The 17958-nt window shown below is 44.8% G+C and overlaps 3 non-coding genes across 3 annotated transcripts; all 3 read left to right on the top strand.

Moving 5' to 3' along the window:
- The first annotated feature begins 3609 nt into the window (after positions 1-3609).
- On the top strand, positions 3610-3726 carry LOC120026581. Its single transcript, XR_005473154.1, has one exon. It is a non-coding gene; the product is annotated as a U5 spliceosomal RNA (small nuclear RNA).
- Positions 3727-16110: 12384 nt separating this feature from the next.
- LOC120026640 lies at positions 16111-16294 on the top strand. Its single transcript, XR_005473209.1, has one exon. It is a non-coding gene; the product is annotated as a U2 spliceosomal RNA (small nuclear RNA).
- Positions 16295-16600: 306 nt separating this feature from the next.
- On the top strand, positions 16601-16717 carry LOC120026573. Its single transcript, XR_005473146.1, has one exon. It is a non-coding gene; the product is annotated as a U5 spliceosomal RNA (small nuclear RNA).
- Positions 16718-17958: the final 1241 nt, after the last annotated feature.

The following is a 17958-nucleotide window of genomic DNA, read 5'->3' on the forward strand; positions in this document are numbered from 1 at the left end:
AAACAGAAGGCTCTGTCTCTTCCTCCCCACCGACCTTATGATTGTGCGATTAATCTGTTTCCTGGATCTGCCTTTCCCAAGGGACGGTTATACAGTATCTCTCGACCGGAACGTGAGGCCTTGGAGACCTACATCAAGGAGTCTCTAGCTACAGGTCTCATTCGGCCATCGTCATCACCTTTGGGAGCAGGATTTTTTTTTGTGAGCAAGAAGGATGGTTCTCTTCGACCGTGTATTGATTATCGGGGTTTGAATGAGATTACGGTTAAGAACAAGTATCCCCTGCCCTTGATGAGCTCGGCTTTCGATTCCTTACAGGGTGCTACGGTTTTTACGAAGCTTGATTTACGTAATGCTTATCATTTGGTTCGGATCAAGGAGGGGGACGAGTGGTTGACTGGGTTCAATACTCCGATGGGACATTTTGAGTACCAGGTGATGCCGTTTGGACTGACCAACGCTCCGGCGGTGTTCCAAAGTATGGTGAATGACGTTTTGAGAGATATGATTGGTATTTTTGTGTTCGTTTACCTGGATGATATCCTCATCTTCTCAAAGGAGCTTTCTAGCCACGTTCTGCATGTCAAGCAGGTCCTGCAGCGGTTATTGGAGAACCGTCTGTTCGTGAAGGCGGAGAAGTGTGACTTTCACGCCCATACAACGTCCTTCCTCGGGTACATCATATCCAGGGGAGAGATCAAGATGGACCAAGAGAAGGTTCGGGCGGTTCGGGATTGGGTCCAGCCCGGTACAAGATTGCAGCTCCAGAGATTCCTGGGGTTTGCGAATTTTTATCGGAGGTTTATCCGTGACTACAGCCGGGTGGCTGCACCTTTAACTGCCCTGACGTCTTGCACCAGAAAGTTCTGTTGGACTCCTGAGGCAGACCGAGCATTTCTGGACTTGAAGAGCCGATTCACCAACGCCCCGATTCTCTCTCAACCTGACACTTCCCGTCAGTTCGTTGTGGAAGTGGATGCTTCTGATGTGGGTGTGGGCGCCATCCTGTCCCAGCGTAGCTCCACTGACGGTAAACTCCATCCCTGCGCTTTCTACTCTGGTCGTCTTTCTCCAGCTGAAAGAAACTACGATGTGGGTAACCGGGAGCTTCTCGCTGTGAAGCTTGCCTTGGAGGAGTGGCGGCACTGGTTGGAGGGAGCGGAGCAACCGTTTGTGGTCTGGACTGACCACAAGAATCTGGCTTACGTACAATCGGCTAAACGTCTCAACGCCCGTCAGGCTAGGTGGGCCTTGTTTTTTGGACGTTTCAATTTTTCCCTGACGTTCCGACCTGGGTCTAAGAACGGGAAGGCGGACGCCCTGTCCCGGATGTTCTCTAAGACGGAGGAGAGTGGGGTCAAGACTGAGACGATTCTTCCCCAGAATGTTGTCGTGGGAGCCGTTACATGGAGGATAGAGGAGGATGTGATGGCGGCCTTTCGGACGCAGCCCGGCCCCGGTAACGGTCCACCCGGTCGGTTGTTCGTACCCGAGTCGGTCCGTTCTGCTGTCCTTCAGTGGTCCCACGCCAGCAAGATAGCTTGTCACCCTGGCGTTGCTCGGACTATGGCACTACTGCGCAGACGTTTTTGGTGGCCTGCCATGGGAGAAGATACCCGGAGGTTTGTTGCCGCATGTCCTGTTTGTGCCCAGAACAAGAGTACCAATCGGCCCAGCTCTGGGCTTCTTCACCCCCTACCTATTCCTCGGTGACCTTGGTCGCATCTGGCCCTGGATTTTGTCACGGGATTGCCCCCTTCTGTTGGGAACACGGTCATTCTGACCATTGTGGACAGATTCAGCAAGTTTGCTCATTTTGTTCCTCTCTGCAAGCTTCCATCGGCTACGGAGACGTCCGAGATCCTGGTCAGGGAGGTTTTCAGGGTTCACGGATTGCCCAGTGACATTGTGTCTGACCGTGGTCCTCAGTTTACCTCTGCTGTCTGGAAATCCTTCTGTTTGGCCATTGGAGCTACAGTCAGTCTCACTTCTGGATTTCACCCACAATCTAATGGTCAAGCGGAGAGAGCCAACCAGAAGATGGAGTCCACGCTGCGTTGTCTTGTCTCCTCTGATCCCACCTCTTGGTCATCTCAATTACCCTGGGTTGAGTATGCCCATAATACCCTTCCTTCATCTGCCACTGGGATGTCCCCCTTCCAATGCCTTTACGGATACCAACCTCCTTTGTTTCCTTCTCAGGAGAGGGATCTCTCGGTTCCCTCTGTCCAGACCCATATTCGTCGTTGCCACCGGACCTGGCATCGGGCCAGGAAGGCTCTCCTTAGAGTTTCTGACCGGTATCAGATACAGGCGAACCGTCACCGTATTCCTGCCCCAGCTTATACGGTTGGAGATAAGGTTTGGTTGGCTACACGGGATCTTCCTCTACGGACGGAGTCAAGGAAGTTGTCACCTAAGTTCATTGGTCCGTTTGTAGTGGAGAGAATCATAAATCCTGTGGTGGTTCGACTCAAGTTGCCTGCAACACTTAGAGTGCATCCCACTTCTCCTGTCTCAAGCCGGTTCACCTCAGTCCTCTGTTGCCTCCTCCTCCTCGTCCTCCTCCTCCTCGGATGATCGGAGGTGGTCCTGTCTACACGGTGCGCCGCATCATGGACTCCAGACGGCGGGGTCGAGGGTACCAGTTTCTAGTGGACTGGGAAGGATATGGTCCAGAGGAGAGGAGTTGGATTCCTCGGCGACAGATTCTGGATGACGACCTGATTCGTGACTTCTACCGCCTCCATCCTGGCGCTCCAGGTAGTCCGCCCGGTGGCGTTCGTCGGAGGGGGGGTACTGTCACGAATCCCGCTTCCTGAGTCTGGGTTTGCCTGTGTGTCTGTCCTGGAGTGCGTTTCAGGTGTCCTGGAACGCACCCTGTCTGGTTGCCGGGCGAATTAGCTCATTGGGAGATTGATTTCACCCGCACCTGTTTCCCGTCAGTAATCTGCACACCTGTCCTGATCATCATCTCTACCCTTCAAAAGCTCTGACCTGACTTCCATTCCCTGCCGGATCGTTAGCCATGAACAGTATGTTGTGCCTGAGTACCAGACTCCAGTTGGATAGAATTTGTTTTGTTGTTTTCATTTACGTATTGCTTGCCTTGAACTTACCTCCGTTTGTTTTGTCTTCAGTTACTCACCTGGATCATTCACTCCATTCCCGCCTGGTTGACAGAGGATTCTGCTACTACATTGGATTCACCTATTTCCTCTCATCTACTCACCACCGCTGCCCGCTACGCCATCTGGATATATCTACCTTTTCACATTTCACTGTAAATAAATACTCACCTTCTTCCTACGCTCCTTGTCCTGGTCTGCTTCTGGGTTCGATCTTGAAAGATCGTGACAAGTTTAAATGTAAGGGGTTTGAGGGATTATGTTAAGAGGAGGGCGGTTTTTTGGAGGGAGTGGGTTTTGATGTTTGTTTTTTACAGGAGGTTCACCTGAGGGATGGTGGGGATGTGTGTAGATTTAACTTCTTCTGGCTGCAAGCCCGAAGCCGGGCACAATATGACAACAGCCACTTCAAGTGCAGGGCGCGAAATTCAAAATATATTTTTTAGAAATATATAACTTTCACACATTAACAAGTCGGGCCTGTCTCTGGTTTCTCTTCATTACGCACAAGCCTTTCGCCTTTTACTAAAAACGTCCGTGGAGAGGAACACTCACGAGTTCAACGTATTTTTGGAAGGGCTCTGCTTCTGGCAGAGCCCGCTTTATCTTGTTTCAAGAGAAAGTGACAGAGATGATGACGACGCCGCCGCCGCAGAGACTTTTTGCTCATGCGTTTGACTTAGAATCGGACCGGTGTATTTTTCCACTCAAAGTAGTCGCTAAGGGCAATTGAGTTCAAGCCCGACGACTGGCGTATTTGCCGGGCTTTGAACAAATAGTCGTCGCACTAGGCGTAAAGAGCTAGTGACTTAACCTGTTTGGCGTGCAAGCCCGACGTCGGTACACTTATGACAACAGCCAGCTCAAAGTGCAGGGCGCGGAATTCAAAATATATATTTTTTAAATATTTAACTTTCACACATTAACAAGTCCAATACAGCATATGAAAGGTACACATCTTGTGAATCAAGCCAACATGTCCGATTTTTAAAATGTTTTACAGGGAAGACACAATATGTAAATCTATTAGCTAACCACGTTAGCAAAAGACACCACTTTTCTTACTCCATCAGTAGCTATCACAAATTCGACCAAATAAAGATATAAATAGCCACTAACCAAGAAACAACTTCATCAGATGACAGTCTGATAGCATATGTTTTGTTAGAAAAATGTGCATATTTCAGGTATAAATCATAGTTTACATTGCAGCTACAATCAGAAATTGCACCGAAAGCAGCCATAATATTTACAGACACCAACGTCAAATACCTAATTACTCATCATAAAACATTTCTGAAAAATACATAGTGTACAGCAATTGAAAGATAGGCATCTTGTGATTCCAGACAATATTTCCGATTTATCAAGTGTTTTACAGCGAAAACACAATAGAGCGTTATATTAGCGTACCACAATAGCCAAAAACACAAGCAATTTCCCATTAGCAAAAGTTAGCGATCGTAACAAACAAGCAAAAGATATAATTTTTGACTAACCTTGATTTTCTTCATCAGATGACAGTCCTATAACATCAGGTTATACATACACTTATGTTTTGTTCGAAAATGTGCATATTTAGAGCTGAAATCAGTGGTTACACATTGTGCTAACGTAGCATCTTTTTCCCACAACGTCTAAACAGCAACGATATTTTTCTGACACGTTTTCTGACACACATATTCTGACCAAATAGCTATTCATAAACATAAGTAAAAAATACATGTTGTACAGGAAATGATAGATCCATTAGTTCTTAATGAAATCGCAGTGTTAGAATTCTAAAAAATAACTTCATTACGAAATCCAGCTTCGGTATAGCTGAGTACCCCAAAGTTGGGCGCCCACGACTAATTCACATGCACGACAGATATATGAATTAGCATCATAAAATGTTTCTTACTTTTGGTGATCTTCCGTCAGAATGTTGGACAAGGTGTCCTTTGTCAAGAACAGTCGTTGTTTGGATTCAGAACGTTAATTTTCCCTCTCGATTTAGCACGCACACTTGCCAAGTGGCACAAAGCTCTCCAAGTCAACAAACGGAAGAGAACGGAACACGGCAAAACTCCCGAAAAATTGTCAATAATCTGATGAAACTATATTGAAAAAAACATACTTTACGATGATATGGTCACATGTATCAAATAAAATCATAGCCGGAGATATTAGTCGTCCATAACGACAGCTAAACAGAAGGCAAATCCATGTCCCCTTTCGCGTGCTCCAGAAACAGGAAATGGACGGTCACGTCATACAAAGAGCTTTAATTCCACCTCAGACCAAGATAAACACGAAATTTCTTCTCTCACCGCCTCTTGACAACCAGGGGAAGGTGTATGAAGTGTACGTAGACTCTTACGTATCATGCCCATGTATAGGCAGGAAGTTGAACAGAGCATCGATTTCTGACATTCCACTTCCTGGTCAGGAAATGTGCTGCAGAATGAGTTCTGTTTCACTCAGAGAAATAATTCAAACGGTTTTAAAAACTAGAGTGTTTTCTATCCAATAGTAATAATAGTATGCATATTGTACGAGCAAGAATTGAGTACGAGGGCGTTTGAAATGGGCACCATTTAACTGGCTACTCAATACTGCCCCTTGCAGCCATAAGAAGTTAAAGACGCATTGGCGACTTTAAAAAAAAAACACCCACCTGTCTGTCTGTCTGTCGCCAGGGAAAGGTTGGGTGGGTGGGGAGGAGGGGGAGCCACCTTTTGCCAAACCGCCAAAGTCTGACGAGACCCCCGGGTGCCCGGCGGGTGCAGGGGTCCATTTGTGGGTTATCGCTTCTCGGCCTTTTGGCTAAAATCAAGTGTGTGGCATGACCGCAGTTTGATCAGCGAAAGGAAAGAGAAGGTGATGGCGATGGGAGACTTTACGTCGGCCCCTGCGGCGCGACTTTTGAACACAATCCGGTTTGTCGGGAAAGAAATGGACGGAATGCAGTTCGTTATGGGAAGAAGAAGTTTTGCAAAGGAAGTCATCTTTGAATTTCTGGGAGTGACGACGGAACGAGTCTACTGCTACAGGGATTTTCCTGCACGGAATGCTTTCGAGGTCACCTTCACGGGGGATTACCTGTGTCAAGAAGCTTGGAACAAGTGCCTGGAACACAAAGACGAAACACCGATCTCCAACTTCAATGTGGAGCCTCTGTTCGCAAGTCGGGTAAGGACCATAACAGTCTGCATGCAAAATCCGTATGTGAAAGAGCAGGATATTCGATCCTTCCTAGGTAAATACTGTGATGTATTGGGGGTTGGAACAAAATAAATGGCTTATGACGGTATGTGGAATGGGAATAGAAAATACGCTGTCCGATTTAGAACACGGGCGGGAGGAATTGAACATCCCCCAGCGTCCTTCTACATTGGCGTTGTAAAGGGGTACCTTTACTTCTATGGACAGCCCAAAACATGTAGAAGATGCGGAGAAGAGGGCCACATTGCAGCGCTGTGCCCGAACACATTCTGTAGAAACTGTTTGGAGACGGGTCATCTGGCAAGGGATTGTAAAAAACCCAAATCGTGTAATCTGTGTGATTCAATTGAGCACATGTTCAAAGACTGCCCTGACAGACACAAAACCTACGCGGAATCACTGCGAAACATCGAGGTGGTATTGGACGAGATCTCGAGAGACCTTCCCCCCCGCACCGGAGAACCTCCCGAGGCCTCTTCCGGAGGCTTCTCCGAGAATGGCCCCGGGTGATGTGGCGGAGCCCTACGTTTTGGAGAATCCGGTGGCAGGAACTTCAGCTCAACCAGAACAGGTGGCAACAGAGGAGTCGTCACAGGGGATAATAATATCAGATACCCCGGTGGAGAGGAGAGAACAGTGGGGTGAAACAGAAGAGGATAAAGAGATGGATTGGACCGAGGGGAAGAGAACAGCAAAAAGTTAAGTACCAGGGGAGAGGCCGGACAAAGAGGCAAAAAACAAATAATAGAGACATCCAACAGGTTCAACGTTCTGGAGAACAAGGAGCCGGGAGAGCAAGGAGCTCCAGGTTCTGAGTCGCCCTCAGCGGGAGAGCCTCCACCAGTGCCGTTGGTTGTACCATCAGAGGAGGATAGCGAGGGCTGCGGGGATTCCCAGCCAGAATTCGTGAGTGGCTCTATGGTGGAAAGCTTGAGGTCAACAACAATGTTTCTGACCAAGGGGCAAAGAGACGGAACATAAAAGAAAACGATGTTTAATGTCCTGTTAGTTAATGCCAGGGGATTGAGACACTGTCAAGAGGACATTTTAGTTTTTTTCCTTAAAGGCACTGGACTTCCAAGTGTGCTTCCTTCAGGAGTGTCACCTAAAGAACGCAGAGGACATCAAAAGGTTCAGCAAGGAATGGAAGGCAGGTGCTTCAGTATGGAGCATAGGCAACGTGCACTCAGACGGGGTAGGGATAATACACTGCTCAAAAAAATAAAGGGAACACTTAAACAACACAATGTAACTCCAAGTCAATCACACTTCTGTGAAATCAAACTGTCCACTTAGGAAGCAACACTGATTGACATTTAATTTCACATGCTGTTGTGCAAATGGAATAGACAACAGGTGGAAATTATAGGCAATTAGCAAGACACCCCCAATAATGAAGTGGTTCTGCAGGTGGTGACCACAGACCACTTCTCAGTTCCTATGCTTCCTGGCTGATGTTTTGGTCACTTTTGAATGCTGGCGGTGCTTTCACTCTAGTGGTAGCATGAGACGGAGTCTACAACCCACACAAGTGGCTCAGGTAGTGCAGCTCATCCAGGATGGCACATCAATGCGAGCTGTGGCAAGAAGGTTTGCTGTGTCTGTCCGCGTAGTGTCCAGAGCATGGAGGCGCTACCAGGAGACAGGCCAGTACATCAGGAGACGTGGAGGAGGCCGTAGGAGGGCAACAACCCAGCAGCAGGACCGCTACCTCCGCCTTTGTGCAAGGAGTAGCACTGCCAGAGCCCTGCAAAATGACCTCCAGCAGGCCACAAATGTGCATGTGTCTGCTCAAACAGTCAGAAACAGACTCCATGAGGGTGGTATGAGGGCCCGACGTCCACAGGTGGGGGTTGTGCTTACAGCCCAACACCGTGCAGGACGTTTGGCATTTGCCAGAGAACACCAAGATTGGCAAATTCGCCACTGGCGCCCTGTAACAGGCCTCCTTCATTCACAGATGAAAGCAGTTTCACACTGAGCACATGTGACAGACGTGACAGTCTGGACGCCGTGGAGAACGTTCTGCTGCCTGCAACATCCTCCAGCATGACCGGTTTGGCAGTGGGTCAGTCATGGTGTGGGGTGGCATTTCTTTGGGGGGCCGCACAGCCCTCCATGGGCTCGCCAGAGGTAGCCTGACTGCCATTAGGTACCGAGATGAGATCCTCAGACCCCTTGTGAGACCATATGCTGGTGCGGTTGGCCCTGGGTTCCTCCTAATGCAAGACAATGCTAGACCTCATGTGGCTGGAGTGTGTCAGCAGTTCCTGCAAGAGGAAGGCATTGATGCTATGGACTGGCCCGCCCGTTCCCCAGACCTGAATCCAATTGAGCACATCTGGGACATCATGTCTCGCTCCATCCACCAACGCCACGTTGCACCACAGACTGTCCAGGAGTTGGCGGATGCTTTAGTCCAGGTCTGGGAGGAGATCCCTCAAGAGACCATCCGCCACCTCATCAGGAGCATGCCCAGGCGTTGTAGGGAGGTCATACAGGCACGTGGAGGCCACACGCACTACTGCGCCTCATTTTGACTTGTTTTAAGGACATTACATCAAAGTTGGATCAGCCTGTAGTGTGGTTTTCCACTTTAATTTTGAGTGTGACTCCAAATCCAGACCTCCATGGGTTGATAAATTTGATTTCCATTGATAATTTTTGTGGGATTTTGTTGTCAGCACATTCAACTATGTAAAGAAAAAAGTATTTAATAAGAATAGTTAATTCATTCAGATCTAGGATGTGTTATTTTAGTGTTCCCTTTATTTTTTTGAGCAGTGTATTTAAGGATACTGGGTTTGTAATTGAGGAAATAATTATTATTCCAGGGAGGCTCGTATACGTAGATGGCAGGCTGAACAACAACAAGCTGCGCCTAGTAAACGTGTTATGCTCCTGCAGTAAAAGGGGAAAGGCGAGACTTCTTTAATTAAAAACACACCTGAATGGTGGGAGACGGTAAAAATCAAAATAAAGTATTTTTGTCAAATTTATAGCAAAAGGAAAAAACAGGAAGAAAGGCATCTTGAGAAAGAACTGCAAGACAAATTACAGGCCATACATTCTGAAATAAATGAGGGTAAGCAGGTGTGTGGGGAGGAATACAGAAACATCCAAAAGAAAATAGAACACAACATTGAAACAAAGGTCAAGAACTTTACGTTTTTGGCCAAAATAACAGAAAAAGAACAAGATGAAAAATGTTCAACGTTTTTTTTCCAGAGTATTAAAGAAAAACAAAGAAAGTCTGTAATTACCAAATTAGAAACAGGAGGGGGAAAGTTACAAAAAACGAAGATTTAATGACGCACGCTCAGGAATTCTACCAAGCTTTGTTTAAGAATGGAGGAATTATTAAATAGTATAAGCAAAAAACTAAACAATGAAGAAAGGACACATTTAGAAAGGGAGGTATCCAAAAAGGAAATAGAGGCAATGAAATCTCTGAAGGCCGATAAAACACCTGGGAGTGATGGATTACCAAAATAATTTTATTGTTGTTTCTGGGGTATCCTAGGTGAGGATTTACTGGAGGTGTACAAAGAGATCTTGGTCGAGGGGATGATGCCGGAATCTATGAGGTCCGGCGTAATAAGCTTAATTTACAAGAAGGGAGAAAAAGAGCTTTTAAAAAATTGGAGGCCCATTACCTTGCTAAATGTGGACAATAACATTTTTGGGAAATTAACAACAAATAGGCTGAAAGAGGTGATGCCTAGCCTGGTTAATGAGGACCAGACATGCGGGGTTATGAATGGGTCTGCAACATACAACCTACAGTTAACCAGAGATGTGATCGTTTGGGCCAAGGACAGAAACCTACCGTTGTGTGTGTTGAATGTCGATCAGGAGAAGGCGTTCGACAGGGTCAGTGATGACTTCCTGTTCTCAATTCTAGAAATAATTAATTGTGGTACGACTTTGATTAATTGGGTTAAGACAATGTACAATAAGGCATACAGTAGAGTACAAATCAACGGGTTTCTCAGCAAACCGGTACTACAAGAAGGTGGGGTGAGACAGGGGTGCCCATTGTCACCACTACTGTACGTGTTATTTGCTGAACCGCTAGCGAATTTGATGAGGAATGATACAGATATAGACTGGGTGCATATCCCAGGGAGTAATGGAGAAAGGGTTAAAATTGCCCAGTATGCAGACAACACCACTTTGTTTCTATGTTCTGACCGAGCGATAGATAGGGTGATCGTACTGTTGAAAACTTATGGAGAAGCAGTGGGGTCAAAAGTTAATTTGGGGAAGTCCTCTATGATGTACTGCGGTGCCTGGGAAGGGAGAACAGAGGGCAAGGGAGGCATAACTGTCTGTAAAGATGGGCTAAAAATATTAGGGGTGTATTTCTTTCAAGAGGACGGGATAAAGGAAAATTGGGAAGGAAAGATTGAAAAAGTAAAAGTAAAACTCAATATGTGGAAAAGCAGAAGGTTAACGAACAGGGGAAAGATTATGGTAATAAAAACAGATATATTACCAACCTTAATCTACCTGGCACTGGTGTTCCCAATCAACGCCAGGAGCAAAATCGTTGTGACAAGGTTGATATTTTCATTTATATGGGGCGGCTCATACGAAAGTGTAAAGAGAGAGATGATGTATGGGAAAGTATCAAAGGGAGGGAGGGACATCCCATGTCTGTCGGTGAAACTGGATTGTCTTTTCCTCAATCAGATGTGTAAAACCTTGTTGAAAAGAATACAACATAAATCATTTTTCTTTGTCAGGTTGTGGTTCGGGTCCACTTTAACCTGTCTGGCTCTGGCGTTCCGCTAGCGGAACTCCTCCCACATTCCACTGAAAAGGCAGAGCGCGAAATTCAAAAGATTTTTTAGAAATATTTAACTTTCACACATTAACAAGTCCAATACAGCAAATGAAAGATACACATCTTGTGAATCCAGTCAACATGTCCGATTTTTAAAATGTTTTACAGCGAAAACACCACATATTTATGTTAGCTCACCACCAAATACAAAAAAGGACAGACATTTTTCACAGCACAGGTAGCATGCACAAAGCCAACCTAACTAACCAAGAAACAACTTCATCAGATGACAGTCTTATAACATGTTATACAATAAATCTATGTTTTGTTCGAAAAATTTGCATATTTGAGGTATAAATCAGTTTTACATTGCAGCTACCATCACATCTACCGTCAGAAATAGAACCGAAGCAGCCAGAGTAATTACAGACACCAACGTCAAATACCTAAATACTCATCATAAAACATTTCTGAAAAATCGATGGTGTACAGCAAATTAAAGACAAACATCTTGTGAATCCAGCCAATATTTCCGATGTTTTAAGTGTTTTACAGCGAAAACACAATATAGCATTATATTAGCTTACTACAATAGCCTACCACACTACCGCATTCATTCATCAAGGCACGTTAGCAATAGCAATAGGCACGTTAGCGATAGCGAATAAACCAGCAAGATATATAATTTTTGACTAACCTTGATAAGCTTCATCAGATGACAGTCCTATAACATCAGGTTATACATACACTTATGTTTTGTTCGAAAATGTGCATATTTAGAGCTGAAATCAGTGGTTATACATTGTGCTAACGTAGCATCTTTTTCCCACAACGTCCGAATATTTTTCTGACACTTTTTCTGACACACATATTCTGACCAAATAACTATTTATAAACATAACTAAAAAATACATGTTGTATAGGAAATGATAGATACACTAGTTCTTAATGCAATCGCCGTGTTAGAATTCTAAAAATAACTTCATTACGATATGCAGTTTACGTTATGGCGAGAGAGTACCCAAAACCTGGCCGCAAACGACTAGTTCACATGTACGACAGATATATGAAATAACATCATAAAATGGGTCCTACTTTTGATGATCTTTCATCAGAATGTTGTACAAGGGGTCCTTTGTCGGGAACAATCGTTGTTTGGTTTTAGAACGGCCTTTTTCCCTCTCGATTTAGCAAGCACACTTGCCAAGTGGCGCGAATCTCTCCATCGTCAACAAACTCAGAGAATGGAACACGGCAAAACTCCCGAAAAAATTTCAATAATCTAATAAAACTATATTGAAAAAACATACTTTACGATGATATTGTCACATGTATCAAATAAAATCAAAGCCGGAGATATTAGTCGTCCATAACGACAGCTTATCACAAGGCAAATCCAGGTCCCTTCTCGCGCTCTCCAGAAAATAGGAAACTGGTGACACGTCATGCCAAGAGCTATTATTCGAGCCCAGATCAAGTTACACACTCAATTTCTTCTCTCACTGCTTGTCGACATCTAGTGGAAGACGTATAAAGTGCATCTAAACTAATAAATATCAAGGACTTTAATAGGCAGCCCCAAGAACAGTGCATCGATTTCAGATCTTCCACTTCCTGTCAGGAAGTTTGCTGCAAAAGGAGTTCTGTTTTACTCACAGATATAATTCAAACGGTTTTAGAAACTAGAGTGTTTTCTATCCAATAGTAATAATAATATGCATATTGTACGAGCAAAAATTGAGTACGAGGCCGTTTGAAATGGGCACCTTTTATCCGGCTACTCAATACTGCCCCTGCAGCCCAAACAGGTTAACATCATAAATACTTCTTACTTTTTGATGAGCTCCCATCAGAATCTTGGGCAAGTTGTCCTTTGTCCAGAGGAATCGTTGCTCGGTTGTAGATTGTCGCCTTCAACTTTGGATTTAGCAGTAAACATTAGCCATGTGGCGAAGACGTGCCCAACTCACTATAACGCAGCACTAAGAAATATCCGAAAATCGCAATATACTGGATATAACTCGGTTTAAAATAACAACATTATGACGTTCTTAACACCTATATCGAATAAAATCAGAGCCGGATATATCTAAGGCCTATAACGGCAGCTTTCCAGAACGCAATCCTGAGGTCTGTCTTGCGTCATGGCGAATGTTGAAAAGGCTGCACCCCCGGTTCCAAGCCCATTTATATAGCCTCAGATCTGCCTAGCAACTCCATTCCAATTCTCATTGCTTGCTGACATCCAGGGGAAGGCGTATGCAGTGCATGTCGACCAATAGAATACATGCAAATTAATAAACCGACCCTGGAACAGATTGCATGATTTCAGATTTCTCACTTGCTGACAGGAAAATTGCTCCAACTCGAGTTTTGTTTTACTCACAGATATAATTCAAACGGTTTTAGAAAGTAGAGTGTTTTCTATCCAATAGTAATAATAATATGCATATTGTACGAGCAAGAATTGAGTACGAGGCAGTTTAATTTGGGAACGAATTTTTTACAAAGTGAAAACAGCACCCCCTATTGAGAAAAGTTTAAAGGCCCTCTGGTCTTTTTCTTTCTTATTTAATTTAATTTAATTTTCCCCCTTGTTTGTCCTGTTTTGCATCTCTCCTCCCCCTTGTATCCTACCCTCCCCCCCTTTAGCTCTTCCTACTGTTTTGAGTTTTGTGTTGTCTGCTAGCTGGAGTGGCTTTCGGGCTTGTGGGCCTGCTAGCTTTAGCTTGGCTTGGCCTGCTAGCCTCCTGGCCCTTTTAGGCGTGGCAGGCTTTGTTTGTTTGACTGCAGTTTCTTTGTTCCCCTTGTCCCTATCCACCTTGTATCTTTAGTTTATCCCCCAAATTGCCTTGTGTTTTTGTGTTGTCAACTGGGGGACCTTTGCTGGCCGGCCTGCTAGCTAGTTAGCTTAGCCTGGTCTGCTGGTGATGCTTGCTAGCTTCCTCGTCCCTCAAGTTTGGCAGGTGTTGTTAGTCAGTGTGTTTTCATTTCCCTTTTACACCCTCATTCCCTTTTACCTCAAGTATTTTGTTTGTTCTTTAGTCTTACCCCCTAGTTTGTCTCCCCTTTTTGGTTTGTGTGCTTTGTTTGTTTTGTTGTAAGGCTTCTTGGCTCGTGGGCCTGCTAGCTGGTAAGCTTAGCCTGGCCTGCTGGCGTGGCCTGCTAGCCTTTGTCTAGTTCGTGTGGTTTATTTTTGTCTCTCCCTTTTGTGCCCTTCCCTTTGTGACAAATTTATTTAAAAAAAAATTCCCCTCCGTGTCCTTTCCCATTGTTGATAAGATTAGTTTGGTGCTGTGCTAGATAGGTTGTTGTGTGTCCCGTGGTACTGGTAGGCCCTGGTTAGCATTGCCTAGCTGTCGAACATGTGAACTAGTCGTTGACAATATCATCGTAAAGTATGTTTTTTCAATATAGTTTTATTAGATTATTGAAATTTATTCGGGACGTTAGGCGTGTTGCGTTGTGTGCCTTTGTTCAGGAAGGAGAGCTTCGCGCTACTTTGCTAGCTTTCCGTGCTAATTGACTGGAGAAGAGGACATTCTAAAACCAAACAACGATTGTTCTGGACAAAGGACCCCTTGTACAACATTCTGATGGAAGATCATCAAAAGTAGGACCCATTTTATGATGCTATTTCATATATCTGTCGAACATGTGAAATAGTCGTTTGCGCCCAGATTTTGGGTACTCTCTCGCTATAACTAAGCTGTATGTCGTAATGAAGTTATTTTTAGAATTCTAACACGGCGATTGCATTAAGAACTAGTGTATCTATCATTTCCTATACAACATGTATTTTCTAGTAACGTTTATGAATAGTTATTTGGTCAGAATAGTTGAGTGTCATAAAAATATCCGTACATTCTGGGAAAAAGATGCTACGTTAGCACAATGTATAACCACTGATTTCAGCTCTAAATATGCACATTTTCGAACAAAACATAAGTGTATGTATAACCTGATGTTATAGGACTGTCATCTGATGAAGGTTTATGAAGGTTAGTGAAAATTAATATATTTTGCTGGTTTATTCGCTATCGCTAACGTGCCTATTGCTATCGCTAACGTGCCTTGATGAATGAATGCGGTAGTGTGGTAGGCTATTGTAGTAAGCTAATATAATGCTATATTGTGTTTTCGCTGTAAAACACTTAAAAAATCGGAAATATTGGCTGGATTCACAAGATGTTTGTCTTTAATTTGCTGTACACCATCGATTTTTCAGAAATGTTTTATGATGAGTATTTAGGTATTTGACGTTGGTGTCTGTAATTACTCTGGCTGCTTCGGTTCTATTTCTGACGGTAGATGTGATGGTAGCTGCAATGTAAAACTGATTTATACCTCAAATATGCAAATTTTTCGAACAAAACATAGATTTATTGTATAACATGTTATAAGACTGTCATCTGATGAAGTTGGTTCTTGGTTAGTTAGGTTGGCTTTGTGCATGCTTCCTGTGCTGTGAAAAATGTCTGTCCTTTTTTGTATTTGGTGGTGAGCTAACATAAATGTGGTGTTTTCGCTGTAAAACATTTAAAAAAAATCGGACATGTTGACTGGATTCACAAGATGTGTATCTTTCATTTGCTGTATTGGACTTGTTAATGTGTGAAAGTTAAATATTTCTAAAAAATATCTTTTGAATTTCGCGCTCTGCCTTTTCAGTGGAATGTGGGAAAAGGCAGAGCGGTGCCAGACAGGTTAAGGAAGGGAAAGGGATAGTGAGGAGGGTGGAAGGAGATTTGAGGGGGAGGATGAAGAGGGAGGAGAGGAAGTGGGGGCAGCATGCTGCTCGGGAGAGGTGGAAAGGGGGTTTAGGGCTGGGATAAATTTAGGTTTGTAAGGGTATAGATTAGGGACGGGGAGGGAAGATGCTCCACTAAGTTTTTTGTTTGGGGTTTTGTTTTGTTTAGAATGGAAAATTGAGTTTTGAATGAAATTTATGAGTTTGTATTGTATGAATGGTATTGATGGTAATAAATAATTTTTTCTAAAAAAATAAAAAATAAAATCTGTTCTTATCAGTTTAATATCTGATACGTCCCCCATCGGGGGACTACATATTAAATGGATTTTTCGAACAGGGAGTCGGAAATGGGGCTTGCTCCAACCGCTCCACGCATCGACCCGGTATTGCAGTACCTCCGGGAACGGTGCAACACATTTCTCCCGTTGTCAAGGACAAAAAAAATACAAAGCTATGTAAACAGCTAGCTAGCAGCAGCAGAAGGAAAGGAAAAAGAAGAAACATCCAAAGTGAAAGTAGGGCGAAGCGCTCTTCATGGGTTCCCCCGTTTCCCGCCATTTTACTTAAAAAAGAAAAATGTTAGACATTGGCCAGGATAGTTAGTGAGTGAGTCTGTCTGACTTTTTACCCACAGCCCTCGAAAAGTTGACAGAGTGGGTTCAGTGACCACCCGCGAGATCCCGGCCTAGAGTGCGTCTCGGGCCCCGACCTCTGACTTCCATACGACTCTGGTTTCTCTTCATTACGCACAAGCCTTTCGCCTTTTACTAAAGACTTCCGTGGAGAGGAACACTCACGAGTTCAACGTATTTTTGGAAGGGCTTTGCTTCTGGCAGAGCCCGGTATATCTTGTTTCAAGAGAAATTGACAGAGATGATGATGACGCCGCCGCCGAGACTTTTTGCTCAGGCGTTTGACTTCAATCGGACCGACCGGTGTATTTTTCCACTCAAAGTAGTCGCTCGGGCAATTGAGTTCAAGCCTCACGACGACTGGCGTATTTGCCGGGCTTTGAACAAATAGTCGTCGCACCAGGCGTAAAGAGCTAGTGACTTAAAGACGCATTGGCGACTTAAAAAAAACCCACCAGCCTGTCTGTCTGTTGCCAGGGAAAGGTTGGGTGGGGATGAGGAGCCACTTTTTGCCAAACCGCCGAAATCTGCCGAGACCCCCGGGTGCCCGGCGGGTGCAGGGGTCCATTTGTGGGTTATCGCTTCTCGGCCTTTTGGCTCAGATCAAGCTCGGTACTACGGTGCCTCAAAGCTCGCTGGGTCAAAGGTCGAAGGCCGGTGGGCGTTGAGAGTTTTTTGGAATTTTGCGAGAGATTTCTTATAAACAAATTTAAACTACAGCCATACAGATATGGCGGGTAGTGGGAACACAGGGTCTGTTCCGAGGGCCGGACTAAAGAACACCATACGATTTGCATGGAAGCAAGAAGGAGAAGTAAGGATGCCGAGGGACACCTTTGCGAGGACCGTGTTGATGGGGGCGCTATCTCTGAAGGTCCCAGATGTGATGTGCCTGCAGGGGAACTCAATGGAGGAGGCATACGATGTAACTTTCTACACGGAAAGTAAGAGTGATGGGATAATGGAGAAGGTAAAGGAGGCAAAGGGGGAAAGACATTTGTCCTTTTTCAACATCGTGTGCCTGGCAAGAAGGAATTTCAGAACAATAAATACACACATGTATAATCCACACTTGCCGGATATGGCGGTGGCGGCTTTTTTGGGTCGCTACTGCGATGTAACATCGGGAGCCAGCTACGTAAAGGACTCGCTGGGCTTCTGGAATGGCCGCCGCCAGTTCCAGGTGCTCCTAAGGGAAGATCCGGGTGGATTTGAGTTTTTTTTGCATCCCCCTGCGGTGTTTTCTTTAGGGTCAGATAGAGGTATGCTGTTCTATGCACGTCAGCCACCTTTCTGCAGGAAATGCATGTCGGAGGAATATGAGGCCAAAAATTGTACGGCACCAAAAGAATGTCATGGGTGTGGCAGTAAGCAGCATCTGTTTCGCGAGTGCCCGTATGCAGCAGCGGCTGCTGGGGGAAGGATGGCAGGAGGAAAGGGTGTGGAGGA

The sequence above is a fragment of the Salvelinus namaycush genome, chromosome 31 (assembly GCF_016432855.1).
Source record: "Salvelinus namaycush isolate Seneca chromosome 31, SaNama_1.0, whole genome shotgun sequence".
Classification (NCBI taxonomy): domain Eukaryota; kingdom Metazoa; phylum Chordata; class Actinopteri; order Salmoniformes; family Salmonidae; genus Salvelinus; species Salvelinus namaycush.